Below are 13,464 nucleotides of genomic sequence, written 5' to 3'. Positions count from 1 at the left end.
TCAATAACAGAAAGACAAACAATCCAATTAAAAAATGGGCAAAAGAGATGAACAGACATTTTTCTGAAGAGGAAGTACAAATGGCTCAAAAGCATATGAAAAAATGCTCAACTTCACTGGCTATTAAGGAAATGCAAATCAAAACCACAATGAGATATCATCTCACACCTACCAGAATGGCCATTCTCCAAAAAACAGAAAATGACAAGTGCTGGAGAGGATGTGGAGAAAGAGGCACACTTATTCATTGTTGGTGGGAATATAGAATGGTGCAACCACTCTGGAAGACAGTATGGAGGTTCCTCAGGAAGATAAATATAGATTTGCCATATGACCCAGCTATTCCATTGCTGGGTATATACTCAGAGGAACTGAAACTTAAGACACAAACAGACATTTGTAAACCAATGTTTATTGCAGCATTATTCACAATTGCCAAGAGACGGAAACAGCCCAAATGTCCATCAAAGGACGAGTGGATAAACAAACTGTGGTATATACACATGATGGAATATTATGCAGCTGTAAGACAGAACAAAGACATGGATCATGTAATAATATGGATGAACCTCGAGGACATTATGTTGAGTGAAGTTAGCCAGAAACAAAAAGACAGATTCTGTATGGTTTCACTAATATGAACAGACATTAATGAACAAACTTTGGGAGTTAAAAGCTGACAACACAGGCGACCAGGAGATAGAAAGAGGGCAGAGATCAGCCATTTGATGCTGAAGGACTACAGAATGTTTAGGATTGATTGCATAGATCCAGAAATAGATAGCATAATACTGTGTGATGGTAGCACGGTATTGTAAGTACACTGAACAAAGATGTCTGTGAGTAAAGCTGAAAAAGGTGGGATAGGAGAATGTATGACACCAGAGGTAAAGATAGATGATAAAGACTGGGACTGTATAATGTGGCAAAAACTGGAGTGGCCAATGACTGTTACTAAATATACAAATATAAAAATGTTTTTGCATGTGGGAAAGCAAATGAATGTCAACCATGGAGAAATTTGAAAAAGGGATGATATTCAGGAAAAAACATAATCAAAGCAAACTGGAGTCTATGGTCAACAGTAACAATGTAATATACCTCCATTAAATGTAACAAAGGCAATATGCCAATGCTAAATGTATATGAGAGGGGGATATAAGGGAGTAATATGGGACTCTTGGTAGTGGTGTTATTTGCTGTCCTTAGTAGTATATTGTATTCTATGACATGTTATTTTTCTTTTTATCATTTTTTCTTATTGCTAAAAAAAAAAAAACAACAATTTTTCTTGTAGTAACCAGTATGTTCAAGTGCTGATTGTGGTGATAAATGTACAACTTTATGATGATACCATGAACAACTGATTGTACACTGTGGATAAATGTATGGTGTGTGAATATCACTCTATAAAATTGTAGGAAAATATATATATAGGAGTAAAAGTGTTGGAGAAAACATGGTGAGAGGGATGACGCCTCACCAATATGGACTAACTACAATGTATAAACTCAGAATTGAATCTTAGAACATAGCCTAACGTGGACACAATAATTGTAATAGTCCCTAGATTGTAAGCTCTTACAGCAGTTAACTCTATCCCTGAATTGTAAGGCCTATCTCTAAACTTTGAGATGCTGATCCCCTAGCGTATATCCTGATTGGTCTCTGGAACAATGCATATCTCTGAGACACCTGAAACTCAGAGCTAGAGCTCGGCAGATATGAATGTCAGTATTAGTGCATACAGCCACTGTCAAAAAAAAAAAAAAAAAAGCTGAAAAAGAGCCCAGACTTCAATTAGTGATATGAATGAAGCAGGTCTGGTTAAGACCAGGGCAAGCCAGGCCAAAGGATAAAGGTTGAAACTGATTGTGTTTTAAAACTTCAACTTTCATATGAGACCAAGGGAATAGATATCTATTTGGTACAGGATCTAAATTTTCTAAACGGTACAACTCTACAGTCAATTTGTTCAAACACCACAATTGCATGGAACTTTGAATAGGAAATGAGATACGGTCGGTTAGTATAGGCTGGAGTGAAATAGTGACACATCCTAGAGTAATTTGGGCAGATAATAAAAACATATTTACAGCCTCCCTCTCCCCAGCCCTGAGAATCTGGGGGAAGGTGCGGATGTGTTGGACATCCTCACCTGGACTGGTGTTGATGTTGTCACAAACATTGGGACTGGCGGTTTGATGTGCTGAGCCCTCAAGCAAGGGACTTGCCCTTTTCAAGCTCATTACCACAAAGGAGAGTCTAAAGTTGTATGTAATGGTGCCTAAGAGTCTCCCCCTGAGTACCTCTTTGTTGCTCAGATGTGGCCCTCTCTCTCTCTAACTGAGCCATCTCGACAGGTGAACTTGCTGCCCTCCCCCCTACATGGGACCCGACTCCCAGGGGTGTAAATCTCCCTGGCAACGCAGAGTATGACTCCCGGGGATGAATGTGGACCCAGCATCGTGGGACTGAGATTATCTTCTTGACCAAAAGGGGGATGCAAAATGAGATGAAATACTTTCAGTGGCTGAGAGATTCCAAATGGAGTCGAGAGGTCACTCTGGTGGACATTCTTATGCACTATATAGATAACACCTCTTAGGCTTTAATGTACTGGAATAGCTAGAAGTAAATACCTGAAACTACCAAACTCCAACCCAGCAGTCTGGACTCCTGAAGACAATTATATAATAATGTAGATTACAAGGGGTGACAGTGTGATTGTGAAGACCTTGTGGATCACACCCCCTTTATCTAGTGTATGGATAAGTAGAAAAACGGGGATAAAAACTAAAGGACAAATGGGGTGGAATGGGGGGATGATTTGGGTGTTCTTTTTTTCACTGTTATTTTTTATTCTTGTTCTGGTTCTTTCTGACGTAAGGAAAATGTTCAGAGATAGATTGTGGTGATGAACGCATAACTATGTTATCATACTGTGGACAGTGGATTGTATACCATGGATGACTGTATGGTGTGTGAATGTATTTCAATAAAACTGAATTTAATATTAAAAAAAAAAAAATCACCTGGAGTGCTCATTAAGCAGTTTCCAAGAACTCACCCCTGATAAATGAAAAACTTTCCACACAATTTAGAATCTCACAGCTTTATCCAGCATTCATGAATTGGGCAGCATCCCATTCATAAAGTAGAAGGGAGCGCCACCATAGGTATGGAAATGAGAAGCTCATATAGGGCAAATGCAGAAGCAAGCGAGGAGATACTCTGATCAGCCGACATTAAGTTTCCATTTTACTTAGAGGGGAGGGTCCTACAAAGGGGGGTAGCGGGTGGTTGTTTAGGAATGAGGTGTTAGCTAGACTGATAGGCAATATTTAAATTTGGTTTTCTGGGCAAGTAGGGCATTTATAGGAAATAGTAACTAGCTTAGGTTTTTGGTTTTGCTGACATGGGGCTTAGCATGGGTGCCTCCATGTTGGGCCCACTAGATTTTATTTATCACCCCTAATCTACCGACCATATTCACTAAGACTTGGAATCTATACTTTTAATAAGCATCTTAAGTGATTTAACCAAAAGCAAGATTTAGGAATCATTGGCTCTAGGGCAAGGATCTTAAAATGTTTTGTATCACTCACCCCTACCAGTTAAAAAAAAATTTAAATATGTATCTTTAACATATGTAAATGTATTTATTTATAAACTTATCTGTGTATTGCTTCCATTCACTTTTAAGATTCTCATTTACTGCTTTAGAAAGGTTAAATCCAATTGGTTTCTTGGTTTATGTTCTCATTGCACCTTGGATCTTTCTTTTCAGACCCCTCTCTCCAGTCTGCTAAGCTGGGAGTTTCAGGAGGGCAAGGATATTGTCTATTTTATGCACCTTTGTACTTGCAGCATGGTGCTTGGCACTTAGTAGATGCTCAATGAAATATTGGTTTGAATTGAATTTAAATGAGAGATGGCTTGTTCTGTGGGAAAATGCTGGTTAATACTGTCACTGCTTGCCCAAATTGCTCCATGTTTCCATGGAATTGTAACCAGCTATTCATGTAGGAACCTTGAACTTGTCAGTGGCGAGTGCCCAAAGAGAGTCTAAAGTTCTATTTCCATACCCAGGGAATTCTGGTGGCTCTGCCTTCAGAGAGTTTGCAGAACCTGACCACTTCCCACCACCCTCCCTGCTGCCGAGCCACCATTCTCTCTAGCCTGGATTAGGAAGCAACAGTCTCCTAACTGCTCTCTGTGCTTCTCCCTTTAGCCACCCACTCACAGCTCTTTGCAAGTTTTCTGAATGTAGTAATCAGAGTGATCTTTCTAAAACGCAAGTTAAATCAAGTTATTTACCTATTCAAAATCAAATTCCACTAAAAGTAAAAGCCAAAGGGCTTACACTGCCCCCACACACACACCGCCTCCCTTACCTTGCTGACCTTGTCTCCTGCTGTCCCTCCCATCACTCTCCAGCCGCACTGACCCCCTGCTAGTTCTCTAGGCTGCGCATGCCCAGGCCATGGGTCTCGCCCTTTATGTGCCCCTTGCAGCTCTTTACCATCAAGTGGTTTGCTTGGCCTAATCCTTCACCTGATTTACATCTTTACTCAAATCTCACTTTCTCAATCAAGTTTACCTTCATCATCATATTTACTACTGCCAACTGCCTGCCTGTCCTCACCCCCAACCTCCCTTACTTGTTTTGTTTTTGTTTTTCCCCAGAGCATTTACATCTTTTTAACATATCATATAAATACAGTGTACTTCCAGGATTTGGTTTTTCCTTGCCCCCCACCTCTTCTTCCCCTCCCCCTATTTATTTTGTAGTGTATATTCCCCCATCCCCCACCCCGTTACTCATAAAGGTGGGAGCAATGCGTCGGGGGCCTTTGTATTTCTCTACACTGCCCAGGACAGCGCCTTGCACATGTAGCTTAATTACTGCAATAATTGACTGAAAAGGCAGAACACATCCCCACAATTAAAAGAGATGCAGGGAGATTCCCTGATTCAGGAAGGGAGCAGTCCCAGGGTCAAGTGGATGCCTGAAGGGAGATGCTGAGACCCTCCCTGGTACTGGAAACACCCTTGATGAGTAGGTCTGAGAATGATGAGAAAGAGACAGAGGGGAGAGAGGAGGGCCACAGAGATACATTTTCTGGAAGCTCCCTGGAATAGTATATTGATTCAAAGAACTAGGAAGGAGCATGAAATGAGTCTACCACCCAGCTCAGAAGCATTCACATTCTTGTCCCTGAGCTCACCCGGGGAGCAGAGGAGGAAGAGGCAGGACCAAAGCCACCTTCTTCCTACAGATGCACCCTGCGGCCCTAAGTCTTCAAGTTTATGATGCGACTACAAGAAAGGATATGATGCCCTTAACAGGTTCTAACTCCTGGAGATTTATTTTGTATTTCAAGTTTATTATCCACATTTATGTGAAGTAAATTATTTTATTGAGCAATTTCACTAAATTGCAATGAGTCTTATGAGTTCTTTTCACTGGCTTTTTAAGGCCAGCTTATTGCTTCTCAGTGTACACCAGCAATGACAATATTTTAATAAATGTGGCTGGTTTTGTACCCCTTATTTAATATAACCATTTTTTTTTTCCAGATCATTCCAGCCTGGAGCCAAAACCACAGCCATATAAGAAAAACTAAACTCTCTTTCTGTGACTCCACTTCCCACATATAATTGAACTCTAGCCCTGTCCTATCCCAGGCCTCATTCCCAAATATTTCTAGGGGAATCAGAAAAGCAGAGAAGAATTATAATAAAGTTATTAGTGAGCAGTGAGGTAAAAGCCATAAGTTTTCAGACCATTGAAAGTCTACAGTTTCAGACTTCCTAGGAAATAACACAGGTTTGGGGGCCCAAGATACACAAATAATTTTCCCTTATAAACTTTTTAAGACAGAAAGTGAAAGCAAGTTGCTCATGTACCCTCTTTCTTGGGCTACACCTTCATATTTGGGAATATGAGAACTGGATAAATAACAAGAGCTACCATTCATGGCTTGCTTATTTTGGCCCAAGCACATGTATTGGGTCCTTTCACAATTCAAAAAATATTTATCAAAGCCCTTCTACATACCAGGCAGTGCAGCTATTGCTGTGAACAAAACCGATACTATGCCTACCCTCACAGTGTCATCACAGCATTTTCCCCACTGTGCAGAGACATGGCCTTGGAATCCTTCTTAACAAAGCATTCCTATCCTTTACTATCAATTCATGGGAGCTGGTATCCAAGGTGAAACCTCTTCACCCAGTGTGGCTTAAGCCATACTACCCACTCTATGAAGAAAGTTTCTCTCACAGTGCTTTTGATGGGTGATTCAGGGTCCCCATACATGCTTCCAACTTATTTCTCTAGCTCCCAACAGTTACATGCACCATCAAGTTTAGCCCAACTGGAATGCTCTCTGGTCGCCAAAAAAGCCCTAATTGTTCTTGTATTTCTATGTAAGTCTTTGGAAGTCTCCAGCATGGCTACCGCCCCAGTGACATTCCACGCATCCTTCAATGAGCAGCCAAAAGCTGCCTCTGCTAGCAAAGTCTTCTAATCATTCATGCCTCATGGAATTTTATGTGATCATTCCCTCATGTAAGTCCTCACAGCACTCTGCACCTTATAATAAACCCTGGCAGGGGTTGGCCACTGAGACTTCCTTATATGAAGCTACTTTGAAATTTTACCTTGGCCAATATTTTGGGGTTTCAGAATGCCTGGATGAAACGTAAAAGACTCAGCTAATCATCCCAATGTTTGGACCACCCAGTGCCAAGTTAGTCTGAATTGTTTTTCTTTTTCATAGTTGAATTGATGCCTCTCTTCCCAGCATGAAACCACATAATCTTATTTTCATTGTCTCAGTCAAACTGTAACTGAGAAGTTAGGACATACACAATAGCTTAAATTTTAACTTATAAGTGACCTATACCTCATTATAATACTAAAAAGCACGCCCCTCATCATTAAGGCTGCCGTTTTCTTACATACAGTCTGTGTCTAAGCATGTAATCAATCAATCCTTGCATGCTCAGTAATTAGATTATCTCCGACCTTGTCATCTAGAGTCATTGTTCTCATTATCCTAAAACCTGCCCATCTTTTGCTACTATTAAACTATCAGTTACTACAGTTCAGGGAGACAGATTTTAGGCCAAAAGGCTGTTCTTCTGCTTTGTGCCTAGCAATAAACTCTTTCTTTCTTTGAAACCACAGTGTCTCAGGAATTGGTCATCTGAGCGCATCGGATAGGGAAACTACTACTTTTGATAGGTATCAAAACTTGTATCTCAGCAACTATTTTAGAGGCACTTTTAAGTAGAATATGTCTTTGAACAAAAACAGATAACTATATGTTCATCAGAATACCACAAATACATATACAACTACAGGATCACTAGGCTAATGATCTGGAGTTTTGTGGTGGAAATATTATGATTCAAGATAAAGTAGAATTTGGAATAAGATGAATCTCTCTCTTAAGAATGCTCTCTTTCATTAAAAGTACTTAATGAATCTACATTGTATGTGTCATACAAATACAGACTTCCTTAGATAGATACATAGATGAAGGGCTGATAATTTATGATTTCCAAACTACAGTTCCTCCATGCTCTTCCTTAGATTGAACTCAAATCTCTCCCTCTTCAAGCTGTCGCCTTTTGCTGTCTTTGGTGGAACTGGATCATGCTCAACTACCATAATTTTCATGATGCTCTTTCATTGCTTGAAAATTTAGCCACCTTCTGCTCTACTCGCTGAAATAATCCCTAATTTTTAAACTCTCCTTGAAAGGTCTGTTTAATCACTTTTTTCTTGCTCTCCTTTGGAACCTTTCTGAATTTTCTAGATTTAGTTCAACTCTGAAATGAACAGAAGATTATTGCTTGACTGCACACCTTTGGCAGAGCTCCTCATTCCCAGGAAGTATGGTTTCATCATTTCTTCATATGTTCATTCAATCATTCATTTATTCAATAGTGATCTTCTTACCAACTGCTAAGTCCCAGCAGAAGTTGGGCAATAGCAGTCTCAAGTGTCTTGAGCCGTGAACCCCTATCTAAGCAGAATTGCCACTTCTTTTTGTTTTTAATCTCTAATAACCAATCTTAATTTCTCAGTGGTTGGGTCAGAGCAACTGTGAAAGACAGTCCCCTCTACCTTAATCAAAAGCAAATTTCCTCTGCCTTCAGCCATTCAGTACCAGAAAAGGACCTGGGCTCTGTCAACTCATTTGGCAAGTTTCCTGATACCTGTGGCATCATCCTCACAGACTGGAAACAGCGTCTATGTCCCTTTTTGTACATCTCGGAGTTCCAAGGCTGGATGTCAGCCCCCAGTTTTTTCCCATAATTTTTCTCAGGTGGTATAAAAGTAGGACACTTATGTTAATTATATAAGTAGACATGACTTAGTTTAAATGGGAAGCATTTATACAATTTATTTTTAAAATAATTATAGTACATTTATAGTACATGTATAGTACATGCCCACCATGTTCCAGAACATGCTAACCCATGTCCATTCTCACAAGGGCTCTCATCCTAAAAGATAGAGACAGAGATGCAATAAACAAAACTAAAGTATTATTGACAGGGTAAAATGTGGGAGACAAACAGGAAGTTTTACCAGGGGAATGGAGATTGGGAAAGTCTTGAGCTGATTATAAAAATATCAGAAGATACCAACTTCCTGTCCCAGCCACAATACAGTAACAAGTGTCAGATTTGCCCTGTTGTTCTCAGCTGAAAGGCTGCCCATTCAGAGCTCTCACCCCTGCAGTTACTATTCATAGGAAACTGCTTCCAGTATCTGCCTGATAGGGGTGACTCTCCAGTGCCTTCCAAGAATTATTTACTTATGAATATTTTTTCCAGATTTAATCATTATTATCTGTGGGAATGTAAGACTGATCAAGCTACCCCATTATTACCAGAGGGTGTAACTTCCCCAGACCATCATTTAACAAAAAGGAATAGGCCCCTCTTGCTCCCTGGTACCACAGCTCCAGCCCGGGAATGAGAGCAGGAACGGGAGATGGTTTATCCTGGTTTCAATCCAGCACCAATTCCCTGACCTCAGTCTGCAAATCCTTCAGATGGTGAATGACAAAGAGACCAGAGGGACCTCACCTAGAGATGAGGTTTCTCGCAAAGACCTTTTGCCTTAAGGGCATGCCCCTGGGACCCAGGCCGGTACATATTTGTACTAGAAAGAGCAAGGCCTCAGATGCGGCTCTTAAGGAAAGGAGAGGCCTCCTTTTCTTTGATTTCTAAGACCAGCCCAGAGAGAGACAGCTATGAACACAGGGATCGTCATGGTGTGGACTGTACGCAATGGAAGGAGGGTCTCGCTCGCCACATTCCCCAGTGTCACGTGCATGGCTGGGCACATACGGGGCCCAGAGCGCACATTCGTTATCTATATTAAATCATAAGGGAGGAGAGAAAAGTTGAGGATCATTTGTTAAGGAAGAGTGGACACAGGCAGAAATGCACGAGTCGAGAATCAGCTAGGGGCAGTGAGCTGCCCCAAGACCGAAGCATCCCAGCAGGACAGAGGTCGCCCTGTGCCTCTGAATGGCAGGCCTTCACTGTGCACCCTGCGCCTGCTGCCCCCTGCTGTCATTTTAAGAGCAAAATCTCATTGGATTCTCACAAGTTCCTCCGAAAATGAGAGAACTGTCAGCGAAACAAACCAAACCTGGACAGTGGCTGAAGGAGGGATGGAGTCGTGGCCTGAATAAGTTCCTCACCAGCAGCTTTGCTGATTTCTCACTCTCACCAGCCCCTGTTTGGAGAACAACAAAAACAAGAAAATCCACAGGGGGATTTTACTCTGCAATGATCTATTTTAATACATTACTCCAAGGTTGTATTTTATTTACTATCATGTGTTAATTGACTTACTATCTGCAAGGCACTGGAGGAGCATAAAGCGTGCTTACATTGCTTAAGGAATTGCTGATGTCCTTAACATTTAAGTGCAGGATATTTCCAATAATTGGGAGAGGAGCAGGGCCAGGCGGGAGCTTCCCTTCCCCATAGCTCTGTTTCCAGAGAAAAAGGAGAAGCAAACAGGAGAGACAGAGCCCCAGGACCATGATTGGATCCATCAGAGCCTTTTCTTCTTACTAAGGCAGCTATGAACATGCAGCCCAAAGTCCAAACTGTGACCCTTTGACCTTATAAGGTGACTAGCCAGGTGGAGCTGCCTGATCCTATCAGTGGACAAAAACAAAAATGAAGTGTTCTTTATGTTGCTGTCTTTCTTTCCAAGGCAGAACCCTGGTGATAATGATTTAATTGGTGGGGTGGAGCCCAGTAATGCTTTTTAATGATCCCAGGTGATTCCAATTTGCAGGCAGGATTGAGAACACTGAAATAAATAACATGATAAATAAGGTTGCTCAACATTCTGGATCCTCAGACTTTGATCAGTTGGGAATTTATGAGTTGAGGGCTCTCAGTGTATTCTCTGCCTTGTATATGAAAATGCTGTATTCTGTAATGCCTTATCAAACTCTAGAATACTTTGTCATTGAAATTGGAAGCCTTTGAAATATATTAATATACTGTACTAATGTTACAGCTGCCTAAATATAAAAGAGTTAACATAAATCATAGCCCATATATCTTGAAAGACAAGATGTATATCGATGAATTAGTATGTATGAAGTAAATTACACATCTTCTACCATTAACCCTCCAAAAACCACTGGAAGATAGGGATTATTCTTTTTTATTTTTCAGTGGGGGAAAGGAGACACCTGGGAGGTAACAACACCTGTTTAGTATCATGAGGCTCGTGTGCCGGAAGTGGGATTTGAGCTCAGATCCTCGGGTGTCCGTTGTGGGCCACCTTCTCACATGCCGTAACTACCTCAAGACCAATTTTAGCAAAACAAACAAAAACAAAACCCCACCAAAACCATCAGTCACTCTGAATGTAAACCCTGCTGACTCTGTTTGCAAAACCACAGGTTTCTCACTACATAGGAGCCCCTTAATTGACTCCAAGAATAACAGGGACAAAGGTACTGAAGAGGAGGGAAAAAGACAGGGTTTCTCCATTTCCTCAGAAGTGAACCTGCTTAGCATGACTGAGAGGAGAGCCTGTCTCAGCAACTGAGGGGAGGGCTGGAGAGACCACGGCTTCATCACCTCCCAGTCGCCTCGAGACGCAGCTGCTTCTGTTGCTTATTTGGTCTTTGTCAGAAACAATGGGATGAAGAAACGGACAGTAAAGAAAGGAGATTATTGAAGGAACAACAGGTGCGATGGGAGGTAAGGACTTCAATGAACTGACCCAGAGCACAGAATGACCGCAATGTGCAGATGTCACAGATCTGACCGGAGATGACATTTTATGGTCGTGAGAACGGAAATATAGCCGTGGTGATACACATTCCTATGTCACTTACAGCAATACAGGTACAAAGGGGTGTTCTGTAGTGATGTCATCATACTTGCTCTAAATCGATGAGTGTAGTTACTTATAGGGTCTTTTACTAAGGAAAAAGATGCAGAGGGCTCTAGTTCTGAAATATTTTATCCCTCATATTCACAGAGAAACTGACAGTTTTCAGAGAATCTTCACTTCCATCCTAACTGTTGATTCTCTCACGTACCTTTGCTTAAGGTAAAAGAAAAAAATTGTGCTTATGTTAGAGGTGAGGACGCTGGATCTTAGTGAGTCATTGCCCTGGGAAAGGATTCCAAGGTCCACATCTGGTAGACCTGAGGATGGGACCTACGACCCCTGACTCCTGCAAGTTTTCCTCCAAGCAAATGTTCAGTTCAACTTGGGACACCAACATTGACTGAGAGTCTATTATGATTTAGTATTTCATGATTTACCCTAATCAGTCACTTTCAAAGCAAACATTCATTGAGTTAATAATTGCAGGACCTGTTAATCAAAATGGTAGGTCAGAAAAGTTCAGTTTTGTAACCTTTTTAGGACTTGGGTGACCCCTTTATCCAGGACAATGAGAAGCAGTTATTTAGCTTCTTGGCTCACATAGTTCTGAACATGCAACAAGAGGTGGGAAGTTCTGAAGCAAATGACCCTATGAGCTGTGAACCTGGAGTGCTGGAGACCTATAGTCAATGATTCAAAGATCTTAAAATAAATACCTGGAAAGAACCATTTCTTCTTCTCAGAGGCAGATTCTGTCCCTGGAGGTGAGCCCTGCTGATAGCCTGGGCAGCAGAGCGGCACCTCATCATCTCAGACCGGAGGTTGCAGAATGGAGACCAAGAATCACTCCACCTGCGATTAGCTTGAGCTTCCAGCACTGGTTCCTCAGGCATTTGATGACATGTCATGTTATGGTGAGCACTTGGCAGGGAGCATTTGCTCCCTGATATCTAGGCACAGATATCTAGGCTCCCTCTGTGCCAACGGGTCTCCCCCTTGCCTGCCAGGTAGCTCTTCTCCTCCACTTCCCAATACCATGCTTCCCCTGGGTCCCAGGAAGGCAATCTCTACCATCCCCTCCTCCAGGAAGCCTGAGGGCCTCCCTCTGAGTCAGCTGCTCCTTCCCGACAAGGAGTTGTGGTCCTCTCTTCACCCGTCATGGCCTGAGATTTTCTCTGGACCAGAAAATGTTGTTTCTCCTCAACCAGAAAATGAAAGTGAGTTATCTTCTGGCTTCACTCAGCCTGCAGGACCCTAGCTGTCAAAATTCTGGAACACAGCAAGACCCTTTGGCTTTTTACTTTTTCCTCAAGAAATTTTCAAACTCTGTATATTTATTTTTATCATAGAAAGCTCATTTATTGCAAGAGTGTTTAGTTTCTCTCACCTTATATCTTCACGGTCACATACATTTCAGGATCAATTCAAAAACAGAGATCTTTTCAGTTATTGCCATTACATTATACTCATTAGAAAATATAAGCAGTGATTTTTATTTGATGGGTCAGTCCATTCTTCTTTAAACAATACAGTATCATCTGTGAACAGTTTGGCCCACAGAGACATTTGAGATTGGAAACAACTTTGCCCTCTGTGACTGTCTCAATCTACCACTGTGACAAGAGAAAGGTAAATATTGCTTTGTGGTCTCACCACATTACAGTTGAATTAAAGAATGATTCGTGTGTGATGTTTGAGTGGAGAGAGCAGTCTGTGGAGTTGGGAGACCAGTAGGCTGAACATATCCTGGCCTAGTGTTCTCCGGCTGTGCGGAGCTTTGGAAGGGCTGGAATAATTGCAGTTTCTTAGTTAGAGGGAAGTGGGCTCAGGCTGTGACTTCTCAATCGGTCCCTCCCCACCTGGACCCTGGGCCATGGGGATGCTGCTTTAGTTCCTCAGCTGCTAAAACAAATCCCCTACAATGAAACAACAGGAATTTATTGGCTCATGGTTGCAGAGGCTCTAGAAGGCTTGCTCCTTCCTAGAGTGGCTGCCTTCTGGCTGACTGGCAATATTTGGGGGTCCTTGGCTTTTCCATCATATGTCAATATACTTGGTGG

The sequence above is a fragment of the Choloepus didactylus genome, chromosome 15 (genome assembly GCF_015220235.1).
Source record: "Choloepus didactylus isolate mChoDid1 chromosome 15, mChoDid1.pri, whole genome shotgun sequence".
Classification (NCBI taxonomy): Eukaryota; Metazoa; Chordata; class Mammalia; order Pilosa; family Megalonychidae; genus Choloepus; species Choloepus didactylus.
The sequence above is the reverse complement of the archived record's forward strand: the minus strand, read 5'-3'. Positions refer to the sequence as shown.